The sequence below is a fragment of the Danio rerio genome, chromosome 6 (genome assembly GCF_052040795.2).
Source record: "Danio rerio strain M-AB ecotype USA chromosome 6, GRCz13ab, whole genome shotgun sequence".
Lineage (NCBI taxonomy): Eukaryota > Metazoa > Chordata > Actinopteri > Cypriniformes > Danionidae > Danio > Danio rerio.
Genome location: NC_141026.1, coordinates 18,542,553 through 18,560,755, shown reverse-complemented (window position 1 = coordinate 18,560,755; position 18,203 = coordinate 18,542,553). Strand labels below are relative to the sequence as shown.

At 37.5% G+C, this 18,203-nt stretch overlaps 1 long non-coding RNA gene across 2 annotated transcripts; it reads left to right on the top strand.

Moving 5' to 3' along the window:
• The first annotated feature begins 5,734 nt into the window (after positions 1-5,734).
• On the top strand, positions 5,735-16,534 carry LOC147843461 (uncharacterized). Of its 2 annotated transcripts, XR_015493512.1 has the most exons (11): positions 5,735-7,272; positions 7,365-7,431; positions 7,508-7,561; positions 7,636-7,786; positions 8,278-8,335; positions 8,449-8,622; positions 9,079-9,169; positions 9,258-9,327; positions 9,470-11,778; positions 15,395-15,859; positions 15,951-16,534. It is a non-coding gene; the product is annotated as an uncharacterized LOC147843461 (long non-coding RNA). The 2 variants fall into 2 exon arrangements; XR_015493513.1 differs by lacking the exons at positions 15,395-15,859; positions 15,951-16,534 and having other exon boundaries at positions 5,802-7,272; positions 7,636-7,756; positions 9,060-9,169; positions 9,470-10,383.
• The last annotated feature ends 1,669 nt before the right edge of the window (positions 16,535-18,203 follow it).

Sequence of the window (18,203 nt, the reverse complement as noted above, 5' to 3'; positions counted from 1 at the left end):
TGCTGTACTTAAAGGTAAAGTATTAGCATATAGGAGCCTATATTCATCAAAACCTGGAAATGTAGCTCGGGCCTCATAAATTTATGTCATCATATTCATATCATATACAAACCAAATTGCATGTACATATGATATATTTGAATGGGGGAGACCAGGGATAGTTGTGCTTCTATTATATTTCTCTACAGATCTTTAAGATCTTACTTTACAAGTGTCTGCTATTAAATTGCATATAAGTTAATTTTCAGCGCATACAGAAGTCGTGAACCCTTTTTAGTTTCAAACAGGAGGAGTGAAATGTACAATTCAGCCCACAGTTTGGGTTATTTGGGTAATTTAACATTATAAAATAAGAATTAAGACCTAAAAAATGGATTTGAAAGCTTTTTATTCAGCATTGAGCTTTCAATATAATTTGTGTCTCTGTGTTTCAAAGCTGAATAAAATGTGCATCAGATTCAACAATTGAACACTATTTGTGTTTGCAGCCTTCATGAGCCCACAGAGTTCAAACACTGAGCTCAAACTACTTTTGACTTTCTCTTTAAAGAGCTATAGGAATACTGAAATTAAATCATATAAAGACATTTTTGAATCTGCTTGGGGTTGGTGGAAACATTTCACCGACGTTACGAGCAAGTTTTTAGCTTTTATTCTTACAACTGACCCAGTGTTATGTGGCCATGAATCTGTTCTCCCACAGCAAACAGCTAAAACATTATCACCAACAATGTGGATTAAATATATCCACACACAGATTACATGGGTTTAACTACAAATCAGGCATTGATATCTTAAAAATAATTCAAGTAAAAAATATTACTTTGCTGAAACGTAGTGTTTCCTCTCTAATATCTGCTGTGTCTGCCACAGGACCTGGTCAGTCATCCACGGCCAGAGGGGTTAGGAAGTGCGAGATTGATTTGTGACTATTTCCTGGTTTCTCCCCCGTGAAATCTAAACATTAACCTGTATTTTTAATATATGATTTAAAATTACATATTTCAATTAGAGATTAGATCTGCTTACAGTGCGTCATTTACAGTATGTGTTTTTGAAAACTGAGTGATTATTAGGGATGCACCGATACCACTTTTTTACAAAACGATATGAGTATTTTAATTTATGTTCTAGCCGATACCGAGAACTGATACCAATACTTCATAGATTTGGTTTCGATGAAGTTTATTTATTTATTTATTCATTTAGTTTTTGCTTGTTGCAAGGATAACCACAAACATCTTTAAGAGAAGGCTTTTCCAAGCCAAAAATATACACACATTGTTGATAAACCTGCAAATCCAGACCTTATCTATTAAAGATTAACTGTGGACATTTAAATGATGAGTTATCCTTGCGCTGACATCCCTCCACGACTTCACACATTACATACATAAAGTTTGTGCAGTGTACGTTAACTTTTGAAGTCACTCTCTTACACTGCATATTCGGGAAGCATAAAACCCTGTTATGGGCGATTTTTTCATATTTACGAGTCCTGCCGTTAATCCGCAGGTCAGGTATAAAGTAGGCTATACTTGATGCTATACTTTAAGTTTAACTATAGGTGGGTCACGGCTAGATAAGATCAATAGCCATAATTACTCAAAGCATACTCTCATTTTAAAAATCATGCGACCATCATCTCACAATGTTTAATAATAATCTTATTTTTATTAAAACGAGTGATTTAGCAATGCCGCGCCACTGACAAGCCAACTGCAGATCAAACAAAGCAACTATCGCGGCAACCTTTTTCTGAATTTCAGCTGTTCTTTTTTGCATTTGATTATTATGCGTTCAATGTTAAAAAAATCAATAATGAATAGAGTGTATCCTGCGTTTGTGCGTTTTATCACTGAAGCTGCCCTTTTTCAAAACTAAAAGTTGCTTTGTCTCTCTGGCAATATTTCAGCTTTATCTAATGAAAAGTTAATTTAGATGAGCCAATATTCAAAAATTGCAGTAAAGTAACTGTGACGTGCGGCCACACATCTAATCTGAGGTCTGTTCTCATCTCTCTCTCGCTGTCATCCAGACATTGATACGTAGACACCACACAAGTCATGTCGCAAAACTGAGGCTGGTACCAGCTGACAGGTAGAATAGCTGAAGCCTTTGCGAAATCTGTCAAATACAGCACTGAAATGAACAGGCATAAATGTCTTTGACCCAAAAAGTCTATCAGTAGGATATCTGTAAAAACGCAATCAGAGCCAATGTTATGTAGAAATTGTGTAGCCTAATAATTATATTAATTTTAATAAAAAAGAAAATCAAAATAAATAATTCATTGCATTTTTCGTTTGCTAAAAAATATACAAAGGGTGGCTAGTTTGTATTAATGTGTTGTAATATTAATTAAATGTGTTTAGCCTATTTAAGCTTAACGGTTATATATACTGCCAATAGGCAAGCCATTCAAAAAATATTATTTTATTGTGTACTGGGTTAGAATTAGGGATGCTCAAAATAATCGATTAACCGTTAACCGAAAGGGTGCGTTTGTGACCGATTAATGCTATCAGTTAAACGATTAAAATTATTATTTTATATATTTTTAGTTTGGCTGCATAAGCGGCCGATTGAATGCGCCTTTGCGTTTAGAGGGGCATCTTTTGCACGTGGCTCATCCCAGAGCAGCAGTTTGTGTTGTCAAGACAACTACAGAGAACTTTTAAAGAGCTTGGTTTCCGCTACATTCATTCTTCCATGGCGGGGACCAAAATGCATCCCGCCACGGCTACATTACCCATTCAAAACATTCAGTTATTGTTGTTGTTGTTTTTAATAGCGGATTATAATCGCAACAAAACGTATTAAAAGGTAAGTGAATTATAACAGCGCAAACTTTTTTGTAACCATATAGTGCTGTGCGCTATTGTTTAATCCTTTGGGGTTACGTGCTGACTGACTGAATGACTGACAGGTGCGCGATGCGTGAGGCCAGCAAACACGCAGAAGCTTTCAGTTAAGATGAACAGTTTCTATAGTTATACTTTATTTATAGATAAAGTATGACTCTACATATAATCACTCTATCTTGCTGGCGTTTATGGCCGTTTCGCTTTACTTCAGGACGCATTAACACCGCTCTGAAGGTCTAATCGCTGTTTTAAGTTATCCAGAGCTGTATGAATGTACAAATCTTGAATATCATAATATTATTAAATATTACAATTTTATCAACATAGACAGCAACACTTTTGCACAATTGATACCCAGCTGATTCAGTCGTTTCATAAGAGGACCGCGCTTCTTCTCTTCTTTTTTCCTTGTCAACATAAAGGCAGTGAGGTGCGCCTCGCGTTTTTGGAATGAAAAAAGCACGTTAGCTGTGCTCGGCCACTTGTTCAACTGCAAGACATACTTAACTTGCGAGACGATAATGTATAACCCGTGCCTACAGACACATTTGCCAAAGAAGCAAAATGGAAGAAGAATATTGCTTCAAACAGACGTGTTGATGCCAAAAAAAGCGCTGATGTTGACCTGGATCTGCATCATAAACGCAACAAATAGGCTTTACCTTTTATTTTACAGCATATAAAGCATGTATGCACATTAATGCAATATCATATTTAAACAAAAAACTGTTTACAAAAAGTCAACATATGCGCGCGTTGTTGTTGTCTTTTCATCACGCAGCGCGCGCACTTGAGCCGCGATGGAGAGAAAGGAAACCATAGCAAGACATAATCTTTAAAATAATGATTTCTATTAAAAATGTAAAAAGGTTTTGTGATTATAATAATAACAGCGGGGCATTAACAAAATGCATATTTTCCGTGGAGCGAGCGATTTGAGGAAGTCAGCTATTTTATTTGACGGAAGACAAAAATATGATTGGAAAAAAATCAGTCAGTGTTTTCGATTTGTAATATAAATTACTTATTTAAGTGCAAAATAATTTAGGGCAGTCCTATTTATTTTATTCATTTTATTTAGATTATTCTGTTCTTCTGTGCTAAACACTGCAGGTACGTGAAAATGCTCTGTTGTATTGTTCTATTATTAATATGCTAGCATATAAAAATAAATCAGTATTTTATGCAATATTTAAAGTGTCAGACACAAAATAGACATGTCAATTTGTTTAATATAAAATTAATAGTAATCTGACCAGTTAACCGTTAATAACCGATTATTGAGCGGCAATTGTCGGTTAGCAAAATTAACCGAAATGAGCATCCCTAGTTAGAATGTATATTTTACATGAAAAACTATATGTAGCATGTCTCGCTGTCATTTAAAACATGCAATTCATTACACACCAGAGCTGTAGGCCTACACTTACAGGGCGTTGTTGGTCAATAGTCATACTGCGCACCACGTTATTGAGCTCAAATATCTCTGAGGGAGATTATGTGACCCGATAGCCATTATTAACTTGAGAGATTTTAAAAATAAAAGGCCTTTTAAAAAAAGGAACAACACACAAATCGGCAACAAGTAAAACTGGTCCCTTGGAGTTCAGCACTTGTCATCTCGCCAGTGTATGCTGCGTGGTGTGTATAGCGCCCTTATGCAGCGCATGTCAACTGCCACTGGTGAGAGAGAGCGTGCCCGTGAGAGCTCAGTGCAAGTATCGATATAATCACAAGCAAAATCATATCATTATAAATATTCTATTAACAATACTTATCAAAATATTTATACACTTACATGGTATTTATTGAGATTGTGTGATCTGTATAGGCTGTCTGATCTTTACAGAAGCTGTAAACAGACGGGCGCAGTGACCGCAGTAATGTTCAGCTCTGATGAGGTGCTTTTATTTACCCTGTAGTCTTTAGATTTTTTACATAATGTTCCATTACTTAAAATTTATTTCGTTTTTTTATTTATAGTTTATATTAACATGAGTGCTAGCTTGTTTTTGCTGTGATCATTATGCAAGGATCATATTTCATGTTCGGTTTATTCTTCAGTAGCCGATAGATTCATTAATAATGTATTTTTAAAAGGATTGTTTATAAGGACTAAGCTATAAATATATAATACATTAGGCTAATTATTAAGACAATGGTCAGGTAGGATAACAAATCACATCCATGTAGTAAATTACTGTTGAGTGGGATCTGTGCGTGGTATCTGCCTTTTTATGTACGATATGAGTATGAGTATTTTAAGTGTCGCCCCGATACTGGTATTGGAATCGGTGCATCCCTAGTGATTATAAATACACTGTTTGACCAATTCATGCGTGATGTATCAATTCATAGATTCAGCATTTCCATAATTTGGTGGAAGTGAGATCATATCTTAAGTAAAACATAGGGCCCTATCATACACCCGGCGCAATGCAGCGCAAGGCGCGGCGCAAATGTTATTTGCTAGTTTCACCTTGACGCAAGTGTTGTTTTGCTGTTTTGCACCACGTTGTTTAAATAGCAAATGCATTTGCACTTATATGTGCGCCCATAGGCGTTCTGGTCTGAAAAGGAAAGTGTTCTGAGGCGCACTGCTGGCACGTTGCTATTTTGAGAAACTATAATAGATTTTTCATTAGACCAAAACAAACCCGATCTAAACTCCAGCGCAGAGTTGCGCCTCGCTTACACACTGCTTAATAGCCTACACACAAGATGTAGAGCAATACGCAAATATCTTTACATATGAAAAAATTTAAATATTAAGGATTTATATAGGATATAATAAGAATATAAATATAGGAAATAAGTATAAAGGATTAAAATATTACAAATCATGTTATTTTCTAGCATAAATAAATATGAAAAATCACTGCTTTTATTTCTTCTTCATCTCGGGAGACTTTTTCAGTTCATTTATAAAAATTTGCTTTTGTATAATGTTATTATTATTAGCAGTATTATTTATTATCTCCATATTTATATTTGTTTTATTAAAAACAAGCTTAGATTTGCCCACCTGCAGGTTTTAGACCATATGGGGCACAGCATGTGTATTAGGATATAACTCAGGTTTTTAAGCACACTTTGTTGTTATTGTTCATTTATTCGTTTGCTGGAAATTAGAACTGAATTTAGAAATAGTTTTGAAACGAATATTTGCGCTTAACAAACAAAATTAATTTTTATAGGCTAATTAATGTGTGTGCGTAAAGGTTTCCCTATCTAAGAGCGAAAGTGAAAGTAGATCGATTATCTCTCATTCTCACGCAGTAAATGCTCTGTTTAACAGTTTTCTGTTAAAAAAAACTTTTAACTGTTTGCTTGTAAAATGCTGAGTTTTTCCACTTAGACTTACTTTACATCCTGTAAATAGCGAATGCGTTTATGGCGCGACGCAGCTGGCTCTTAAAGGGAATGGGAGATGAGACTCTGATTGGTTTATTCTTAAAACACATCTATAACTCAATAAGAAAATAAACTCAAACCTTTTAGACCATGCGCCACGGCGCAAAGCAGATTTTTCTGTCCTTAAATTAGCAAAGATGCATTCTGACACACCCTGAAAGCGTTTGCGCCCTGGGTTTTGCGCTCTGCGCATGGACTGTCAAAATAGAGCCCATAGAGTTTGTGTAAACTGTGCAACTGACCACCGTTTTCAGGCCGACTCGGGTAAGGTTCCGCACCATTTGAATCACATCCAGATTAATTTAAATCTGAGGCAACAAACTAAATCGAAAGCCACACCGCTAAACTATTTACATAACAAATGACTTTAGGCTATAAATCATAAATGGATTTTTTTACACAACTACTAACACATGTTAACACATTAGTGATAATTATTTTACCAATAATTCTCCTGAGTTTGCACTGAAGTAACTGAAATGCCAACAGGACTTGTCTGTAAAAGCACCTCTCTAACATGTATCTGCTTAAGCCCTCCACAGTTTTTTTTAGATTCTTAGCATCTGATGACATGATGCACTAAACATACTAATCATAACAGTGTGATCGTACAGAACAGGGAACAGCCAATGCTGATCACATCTGTTATCGTTTGCATCAAAGGGTAAAAGGGCGTTCATATATTTTTAATTATTATTCAGTGATTTCTCTGCATACCACTAGAAGGAAACCCGCGTACAACACTTTGAGAACCACTGGTATAGATGGGTGGTTAGGCCTTGTCTGTGTCAGGTTTTTCCTTTTTTCAGGTATTGGAGAGCAGGCAAAAGAGGGAGACTCACAAGAGCATCGGTGGAGATTTCTCTAAAAAATGCTGGAGAACAGCAGTTGGGGTTTTGTTGGGGCTGTCTTTGTTTATTTGCAGATTGGAGTGGAGCAGAAGAAGGAGAACGGTGGAGATATACTTGAGGACCTGGAGCTCATGAAGCAGGTAGTGCTGCTTGAACAGACTAAACAATGGAGTTAGTTTCAAAAGAAATGTATTAAGATTAGTTAAAGACCTGATATCTTTCTCTTTGACAGGTTGGTATGGAGCATGTGAAGGAACAGGGAAACACACTGTAATGACAAGTGCATCCTAATAAATTAGGTACAGCCTTAAACTTTAAGTTGAGTCAACTGAACTTTATAAAACATTTTAAACTTATACAATTACATTTTTACAGAGTAAGTGTCACAGAAGGGACGACATTCAGTTCAGTAATATAACAGGACGTCAGGTGAGTATAAGCAGGTGAGTTTATTGATGCAGATAATAAGTCCATTAACCTGAATTGGATATTTGATTATGCAGGCTTGGAGACTGGAGACGGATACCACAGACAGCAAACAGGATGAAGACTAAACGAGGAACCAGGAGACACCTCACTAGGAGAGACACTGGAACTCACAGGAGATGTGCTTGTGGTGCTTCAGTGAGTGGAAAACCTGGTCTTAATGGGGCAGTAAGTGGTTGTCAGATATTTCCTTCAGATAGACAGAAATAGATACAATATTTTTGTTTGTATGCTTCATTTGTATATTGCTATCTAACTTAACATTTGCAGATTGTTATTTGTTATATGATCGGATAAATTGATCTGTTCTAATTTATTTGTATGCTGTCAGAGTTACCACATTGAATATTACTGCACGTCTGTTGTCAGATAGATTGTCTGGCTGTTGTATTATTTATTAGTAATTTATGCTGTTGGCCTGTTCAACATTTGTAGCTTTTGATTGTTTTTTGTTTTATTTACAGTTTTAATAATTATTGTTGCACATTTATCTCTTCTAAGTTTATAGATTGTCATCTAGTAGAGTATTTACTTATAGGTGTGAAATATTATTTGTTAGTTTTAGAACAGAACCAGACTGGAGACAATGGTAGATGAAACTTCCAAAGAATGGTATTAGATTAATGAATGACTTGACATCTTTCTATTGTATTTTACAGATCAGATGGCACCACATGGAGAAAAGAAGGAATCACACACCTCAGCAATGACTGGATGGTCAGGAATTTAATTTTTTTTTTAATTAGGTGGACGTGTGAATCGATGGACGTCCTTCCAAGATGAAGGAGTGCTGGTTGTTGTAGATAGTAATTAGGCCTTGTCTTTGTCAGGTTTTTCTTTTTCAGGTAATGGAGAGAGAGCAGGCAGAAGAGGGAGACTCACAAGAGCATCAGTGGAGCTATCAGGAGCTTAAGTTTGATTACTTTATTTTGGATTAAGAAAGCAAAATTCTCCAACAAGAGTGATTATGCTGCTTCCTGATGGTGAAAGTGATTATACTCATGGCAAGTATTATTTGACAGTTTGGTCATTTGTTTCACTAAGGGCCTACTCACACTATGCCATCCGTACCGTGCCCAGGCCCGTTTCCCGGATCGTTTGAGAAGTGTGAGTGCGCTGAATCAGGCTCAAGCACGGTTCACTTGGCCGGCCCTGGCCCGGTTGGAAGAGGTGGGTCTGAGTGCGGTTCACTTGGGCCCGAAACTGAAAGCGACACGTGACTTTTAAGGGACTGTTTCATATGGATTTATTAATCATTCTTACTGTTCATTGAACGCAAACTGCCGTAGTTTATTAAATACGCAAACTTCTCAATGCACGACAGCTGAATTTGCGGTTAGTAAATAACCGATTGTGTTCTATTTGGGACACTACATTCATATACTATGCTGTTGAGTGTGTAAGTGCATAAGTACATAGTGTATAAGTTCATAGTGTGTAGCGTGCCATTTGGGACGCAGCTTTTGTCATTTGTAGGTTGGAGTGGAGCAGAAGTAGAAGAGTCACAGGAACAGTGGAAATATACTTGAAAATCTGGGGCTCAGGAAACAGGTAGAACTGCTTGAACAGACTAAACAATGGAGTTTGTTTCCAAAGAAATATATTGAGATTAAAGACCTGATATCTTTCTCTTTGACAGGTTGGCATGGAGCATGTGGAGAAACAGCGAACCACACATCAGTATTGACAAGTACATCGTAATAAATTAGGTAGACTTACATTTTTAGTTGAATCAAATTAACTTAATAAAACATTTTTAAATTATATACTTTAATTTGTAAAGACTAAGTGATGATTGGGTATTTCCTTCAGATACAGTAAATAGTTAGATAGATGTCTTGTCTGCCGCAGGTGTTTCTTTTTCAGGTAATGGACACACAACAAACAGAAGAAGGAGACTCACAAGAGCATCAGTGGAGATTTATCTGAAGAACGCTGGAGAGCAGCTTGTGCATTGCTGGAGTTCAGCAAGCATGTAGAGCTCTGTTAGTCGTGTCTTTGTCTTTTACAGACTGGAGTGGAGCATGTGGAGACCAATAGGAATCACACACCTCAGTGGTGACTGGACACTGATGGTCAAGAATATCCTTTTAATGCAGAAGTATGGGTGCATGGATAGATGTCCTTCCAAGTGGAAGGGGGTGGTGGTGGGCATAGATTGTTAAATAGATGTTTTGTCTGTGGCTGTTATTTACATTGTAGATAATGAATTCTCAACAGGCGGAAGAGAGACACTCACAAGAGCATAAGTATTATAAATAATTTTTGATACATTTTGAAATATAAGTTGTATGTACCTATGATATATTTGTATGGGGGAGACCGGGGATAGTTGTACTTCTATTATATTTCTCTATATATCTTTGAGATCTTGAGTTACAAGTGTCTGCTATTAAATGGCCAAATAAGTAATTTTTGCAGCGTAAACAGTAAATATGAACACTTTTTAGTTTCAGGGCGTACTCACACTATGCTATCAGTACCGTGCCCAGGCCCATAACGTTTGAGAAGTGTGAGTGCTCCGAATCTGGCTCAAGTGCGGTTCACTTGGCCGGCCCTTGCCTGGTTGAAAGAGGTGTGTCAGCGCGCGATTCACTTGGGCTGGAAACTGAAGACGAGACGTGACATTTAAGGAACTGTTTTATATGGATTTATTAATCATTCATACTGTTCAATGAATGCAAACTGTCGTAGATTATTAAAGACGCAAACACCTCACTGCATGACAGCTGCACCTGTAGCAAACCTCTTAATTCCTGCAGCGCGATGACTTTATAATTGTTTATGAGCGTCAAAAGTGGCTGATCTGTTCAGCGAAATAATTAACTGCGTGTCACCCCTTCCACCCCTACCTCTCCAGCTTTCCCTTCATAGGGTGGCACGGTGGCCCAGTGGGTAGCAATGCAGCCTCACAGCAAGAGCGTCACCGGTTCTAGTCCTTTAACAGGCTGACTGTCATTTCTGTGCATAGTTTGCATGTTCTTCCCGTGCTCGCATGGGTTTTCCCTGGGTTCTCCGGTTTCCTCCCACATTCCAAAAACATGTACTACAAGTGAATTGATCAATCTAAATTTAGCACTACATTCAAACTCTCATTCAGCAGCATATCTCTTCATAGCATTTATTTTAGTCATCAGCTCATATCATGGGGGGAGTTGTCGAGATCTACCTGAGGCAAACGGGAGGGAGCCAAGGGCTCAAGGACCTTTTGAGCTCAGGTCTCTCTCCCGGGACAGCATGCTAAACTTGCTTATAATCAGTCATCAGCTAAGTGTGAACTCTTGAAAACGATATAACTAAAGAAATTTCCACTGTGCTGAGTGAGAGCGCTTCTTACTGAACTGTGCATCATTGATGACGTAAGCATGCTCAGTCCCAAATGCGATGTGAGTGCGGGCCGTCAGGTGAGACGGGAGGGGGGACAAATGTGCTTCGGCCCGGTTCAAGGCAACTGTACATAGTGTGAGTAAGCCCTCAAACAGGAGGAGTGAAATGTTACAATTCAGCCCACAGTCTGGGTTAGTTGTAACATCATAAAATGAGAATTATGACATAAAAATGGATTTGAAAGCTTTTTATTCAGCATTGAGCTTTCAGTATAGTTTGTGTGTCTCTGTGTTACAAAGCTGAATGAAATGTGCAAATGTGCATCAGCTTCAACAATTGAACACTATTTGTGTTTGCAGGCTTCATGAGCCCACAGAGGTCAAACACTGAACTCAAACTACTTTTGACTTTCTCTTTTATAAGCTATAGCAATACTGAAATTAAATCATATAAATACAGTTTTAAATCTGCTTGGGGTTGGTGGTAACATTTCACTGATGTGACTAGCAAGTTACTAGCTTTTGTTGTTTCAACTGACCCAGCATTATGTGGCCATGAATCTGTTCTCCTACAGCTAACAGCTAAAACATTATCACCAACAATGTGGATTAAGTATATCCACAATCAGACACACAGATTACATGGGTTTAACTACAAATCAGGCAATGATATCTTAAAAATAATTAATTAGCTAATCTTAGCTGAAGTGTAGTTTTTCTGTCTAATATCTGCTGTGTCTGTCACAGGACTTTTTCATATGTGGTATGAGGACTAAAATGAGCATGTGTGAAGTGAATCAGCTGATTTGTAACTAGTTCCTTGTTGTAGAGATTGTAAGTGTTACAACTATCCCCGGTCTCTCTCTTCAAATCTAAGGGCTTTTTTTTGACGGTCCATGCGCAGAGCGCAAATTGCAGGGCGCAAACGCTTTCAGGGCGTGTCAGAACGCATTTTTGCTAATTTAAAGACGAGAAAATCCGCTTTGCGCCATGGCGCATGGTCTAAAAGGGTTGAGTTTATTTTCTTAATGAGTTATTGGTGTGTTTTGAGAATAAACCAATTAGAGTCTCAACTCCCATTCCCTTTAACAGCCAGCCGCGTCGCGCCAAAAGCGCATTCGCTATTTACAGGACGTATAGTAAGTCTAAGTGGAAAAACTGAGCATTTCACTAGCAAACAGTTAACAGTTTTTTTTTACAGAAAACTGTTAAACAGAGCATCTACTGCATGAGAATGAGTGATAATCGATCTACTTTCACTTTCGCTCTTGGATAGGGAAATCTTTACGCACAGACATCAATTAGTCTATAAATAATTAATTGCATTTGTTAAGCGCAAATATTCGTTTCAAAACTATTTCTAAATTCAGTTCTAATTTCCAGCAAACGAATAAATGAACAATAATAACGAAGTGTGGTCAAAAACCTGAGTTATATCCTAATACACATGCTGTGCCCCATATTGTCTAAAACCTGACAGGTGGGCAAATCTAAGCTTGTATTTCATAAAACAAATATAAATATGGAGATAATAAATAATACTGCTAATAATAATAACATTATACAAAAGCAAATTGTTATAAATTAACTGAAAAAGCCCTCTGAGATGAAGAAGACATAAAAGCAGTGATTTTTCATATTCATGTAGGCTAGAAAATAATATGTTTTGTAATATTTTAATCCTTTATATTTATATCCTATATCTATTCTTATTATATTCTATATCCCTAATATTTAATTTTTTTCATATGTAAAGATTTGCCTATTGCTCTCTTGTGCGTATTAAGCAGTGTGTAAGCGAGGTGCAACTCTGCGCTGGAGTTTAGACCAGGTTTGTTTTGGTCTAATTAAAAATCTATTTTTGTTTCGCAAAATAGCAACGCGCCAGCAATGCGCCTGAGAACGCCTTCCTTTTTAGACCAGAACGCCTATGGACGCACATATGAGCGCAAATGCATTTGCTATTTAAACAGCGTAGCGCAACGCCTCAAAACCACTCTTGCGCCAAGCTGAAACTAGCAAAAGACTATTGCACCGCGCCTTGCACCACATTGCGCCGGGTGTATGATAGGGCCCTAAACATTAACTTGTATTTGAAATATAACGTTCACAATTACAATTTAAATTAGAGATTAGATCTGCTTACAGCGCGTCATTTACAGTATGTGTTTCAGAAAAGTGAGTGATTATAAATACCCTGAAGAAAATTCCTAAGTGATTTATCAATTCATACATGCAGCATTTCCATGATTTGGTGAAATTGAGATCATATCATAAGTAAACCGCGGAGTTTGTGTAAACTGTGCATCCGACCACCGTTTTTCAGGTCGACTTGGGTAAGGTTTGCAGGTGCTCTGTCTGTGCACAAACTTCCATTTTGTGTTTTTTCAAGGTTCAAACATGGTAAAATTGGCTTTAATCTGTTCTGCGACCTGCACCATTTAACAAACCAAATCAAAAGCCACACCGCTAGGCTATTTACAAAACAAATATATATCGAAATATGTATCGGCTATACATCGAAAACACACATTATTTTACACAACTATGAACACTTTAACACGTTTGTGATAATTATTTCACCAATGATGCAGCTTGTAGAAACTCCTGAGTTTGCAGTAACTGAAAAGCACTTCACTAGTGCGTATCTGCTCGAGAGCTCCACAGTTTTTTTCAATCTTAGCATCTGATGACATGATGCACTAAACATACTAATAATAACAGTGTGATCATACAGTACAGGGAACAGCAAATGCTGATCACATCGGTGTTATCGCACGCATCAAAGGGTAAAAGGGCGTTCATATATTTTTAATTATTATTCTGTGATTCCTCCGTGCACCACTAGAAGAAAGCCTGAGTACCACACTTTGAGAACCACTGGTATAGATAGATAGTTAGGCCTTGTCTGTGTCAGGTTTTTCCTTTTTCAGCTAATGGAGAGCAGGCAGAAGAGGGAGACTCAAAAGAGCATCGGTGGACATTTATCTAGAAAATGCTGGAGAACAGCAGGTAGGGCTCTGTCAGTACTGTCTATGGGTGTGTTCCAAATCACATACTTGTACACTATTCTATGCCATTTTGTAGTGTAAATGGTGTAAGTAGTGTGTGCACTAAAATATTCTCCTTTTTTCTACTTTTTTGCCTTTATTAGATAGGACAGTAATGGGACAGGAAACGAAGTGGGAGAGAGAGAAGGGGGTAGGGTTGGGAAATGTCTTCGAGCTGGGATTTGAACTCGGGAAGCCCTATTGTGCTACTGCACCATATGTCAGCGCATTGACCACAAGGCTATTGCGCTGACAATATTCTTTTATTTTAAAAAGATTAAGTTCACTTTAAATTCACGGATGATGCTCTTATTTAACCGTTTAAAAAGAAGTGTGGACTGTGCACTTGGGGCTGTCTTTGTTTGTTTGCTGATTGGAGTGGAGCAGATGGAGACTCACAAGCGGAATGGTGGAGATATACTGCAAGACCGGGAGCTCAGGAAGCAAGTAGAACTGCTTGAACAGACTGAACAATGGAGTTTGTTTCCAAAAAAATGTATTGCGATTAAAGACCTGATATCTTTCTCTTTGACAGGTTGGCATGGAGCATGTGGAGAAACAGCGAACCACACATCAGTATTGACAAGTACATCGTAATAAATTAGGTACAGACTTACATTTTTAGTTGAATCAAATTAACTTAATAAAACATTTTTAAATTATTGTGGCGAGGGGGCATGGCCGAGAGCCGTGGGAACGGGGTGAGGCCACCGCGTGAGTGGATACACGTGCGGTGCGCACCTGCCTCGGATCCCACGGAAGGAGCTCTGGACCATAAAAGGAGGACCGATTCACCCCGTTCCCACGGCTCTCGGCCACGCCCCCTCGCCACAATTATATACTTTAATTTGTAAAGACTAAGTGATGATTGGGTATTTCCTTCAGATACAGTAAATAGTTAGATAGATGTCTTGTTTGCAGCAGGTGTTTCTTTTTCAGGTAATGGACACAACAGACAGAAGGAGACTCACAAGAGCATCGGTGGAGATTTATCTGAAGAACGCTGAAGAGCAGCTTGTGCATTGCTGGAGTTCAGCAAGCATGTAGAGCTCTGTTAGTCGTGTCTTTGTCTTTTACAGACTGGAGTGGAGCATGTGGAGACAAATAGGAATCACACACCTCAGTGGTGACTGGACACTGATGGTCAAGAATATCCTTTTAATGCAGAAGTATGGTTGCATGGATAGATGTCCTTCCAAGTGGAAGGGGGTGGTGGTGGGCATAGATTGTTAAATAGATGTTTTGTCTGTGGCTGTTATTTACATTGTAGATAATGAATCCTCAACAGGCGGAAGAGAGATACTCACGAAAGCATAAGTATTATAAATTATTTTTGATGCATTTTGAAATATAAGTTGCATGTACATATGATATATTTGTATGGGGGAGACCGGGGATAGTTGTACTTCTATTATATTTCTCTATATATCTTTGAGATCTTGAGTTACAAGTGTCTGCTATTAAATGGCAATTAAGTTATTTTTGCAGCGCAAACAGTAAATATGAACACTTTTTAGTTTCAGGGCGTACTCACACTATGCTATCAGTACCGTGCCCAGGCCCATAACGTTTGAGAAGTGTGAGTGCTCCGAATCTGGCTCAGGTGCGGTACACTTTGGCGGCCCTGGCCTGGTTGGAAGAGGTGTGCCAGAGCGCGGTTTACTTGGGCTCGAAACTGAAGACGAGACGTGACTTTTAAGTAGGGTTGGGTACCGAAATCCGGTGCTATTATAGCACCGGTACCTAGGTAACCGGTACATACCGGTATTAAATCAGCGTTTGAATTTCGGTGCCTAAGTTCGGTGCTGCGGCAAGGACGTTATGCCTGTTTCACACCGCAAGCGAAAGCAGTGCGTGAGCAGAGCGTGCGCAGCGCGTATGTCGAGCAGAAGCAGCACACAGGCGTTTGCCTTTGACGCCTGTTTCACACCGCAAGTGAAAGCAGTGCGTGAGCAGTGCGTGTGGAGAGCAGAAGCAGCACGCAGCCGTTTGCCTTTCACACCAGCTGCGTCTGCAGCGCGCAGCTTTCCGGCAGCTGCTGCAGAGATCAATATATCTCTATTTCTATCTCTATGTCTATTCTATCTAGTTATGAACAGCTCTCGGGTGGAATAACTTGAGTGAACATGAAACAAAGCCGAGTAAAACTTTCTTCCTCAGCTTCAGCTGCACAGCACAGCACAAAGTGAGCTCACATCATCCAGCATGCATGTCGAACTACACTACCCACAATACACTTTGCTATGGACTACAACTCCCGTAAATAGCAAATCTTTAAGTGACCACTCCCCTCTCCTGCAACACTAGCGTGCAACTTAAGCAAAACTGATAGTAAAATAGTTTTACATTTGGTTTTGTAGTTCGGGCCTAAATAAATGTTTGTTGCAGTTTTTAATTGTTTTAAGATCATTTGAATGACTATATATAAATCAGTTGATATTATTAAAGCATTTATTGGGTAAAATTGCTACTTTTTACTGTCATTCAATGTGTCTTGGTCATTATCAATGCACAAAATAAACAATAAAAAATAGGACTTATTATGACTCCAGAATAATTATTTTTTAGGAAACAGTGCAAAAATTTTCAGAAACATTATTGTGAATGAATGGGAGGGCAAAATAAATTGACTTCAACTTTAGGCCTGTTAAAGTTTACAGGTGCAGCAATGTGCCTTGATGTACTTGAATGTTAGAAATATGTTCTCCCACACCAGTATAATGTTACTTGTCAAATAAATAAACAAGGAAGATTTTTTTGAGTTTAAGTTATTTAATTATCTTGTTTATGAAGACTGCAGAGTGATGCATGAAAACAAATCACTTGAAAAGTGCATGGCCCCTGCCCGCCCCCCACAGGTTAATAGTAAGCTAATGTAATTTCATAATGCAAATCTTTTTTTTAATAATTTTTTATTTGTAGTAGCAATAAACACAGTACAATGATTCCACTTAAGAGAAAACATTTCCCACTGCTTAACATTTTTCTTTTTCACAAACTCTAAAGTAACAGAACACAAAAAAATAAAAAAATATAAAAAAAAATAAATAAATAAAGGTTTCATCAAATACAATATATGAAAATAACAGTAAAAAGGTAACATAAATAATATCAATACTAAATTTCCATAGGTCAGAGAGGGTCAAATCTTTATTTATTCATTCAACTTTAGGTTATTATCAACTGTGAATTACTAATTTAAAAAGAGGATTAAGAGGGGGAGTGCAATGGGTCGTAAATTGAAAAAATGTTTGTTATGTGGATGGGAATTAGATAGTAATAGTTTTATATTTCTATGAAGATTGGATGGAGCAATCTAACGTAATCAGTCCACTTGGACCAGATGTTTCTAAATGTATTAATTTGGAGTCGAAGGGAGAATGTAATTTTTTCCATCACATAGATATTATATACTATCTCTAGCCATTCTTGGGTTGTTGGGGATTCAGGAAGTAACCAGTGTCTTGTAATTGCTTTTTTGGCTGCGATTATTAAAATATCAAGTAAGTATTTATCAGATTTACATATTTGGATATCAGAGCTTCCAAAATAAATAACTATAAATTGAAAGGGTAGTGTAATATTAAGTATGTTTTCTATTACTCCATGTACTTCTACCCAAAATTGTTTTATTACTGGACATTCCCAAAAAATGTGCCAGTGATTAGGTTCCTGAGACCCGCATAGTCTCCAGCACTTAGTGTTCTTTCCTGTGGTGTATGCTCTTTGTTTTGGCGTGATGAAAAATCTCATTAGACATTTCCATCCAAATTCTCTCCACATATGTGAATTAGTACATTTTGATGTAAATCTACATATGTCTAACCATTCTTCCACCGTAATAATGGAATTACTTTCCTTTTCCCATTTTTCTTTAACATATTCTGTTGAATGGGGTTTAATCGATCTAAATCCTTTATAAAGTTTTGAAATTATACCTTTACTCCCACTGCCTTTGTAGGCATCTATAAATATTTTCAGTATCGAGTCATCCAGATCTGTTTTAATTTTAATATTATTTCCAAAGTGGTTACGTAATTGAAGGTATCTATAAAAATCAGATTTATCCAGGTTATATTCTTTCTTCAGACTTTCAAAATCTTTCAAAAGGCCTTTCTCTGTGAGTGAGTAGAATGTTAATATTCCTTTAGAAATCCAGGATTTAAATCTATAGTCCATTTGATTTGGTTTGAATTCAGTGTCATAAGC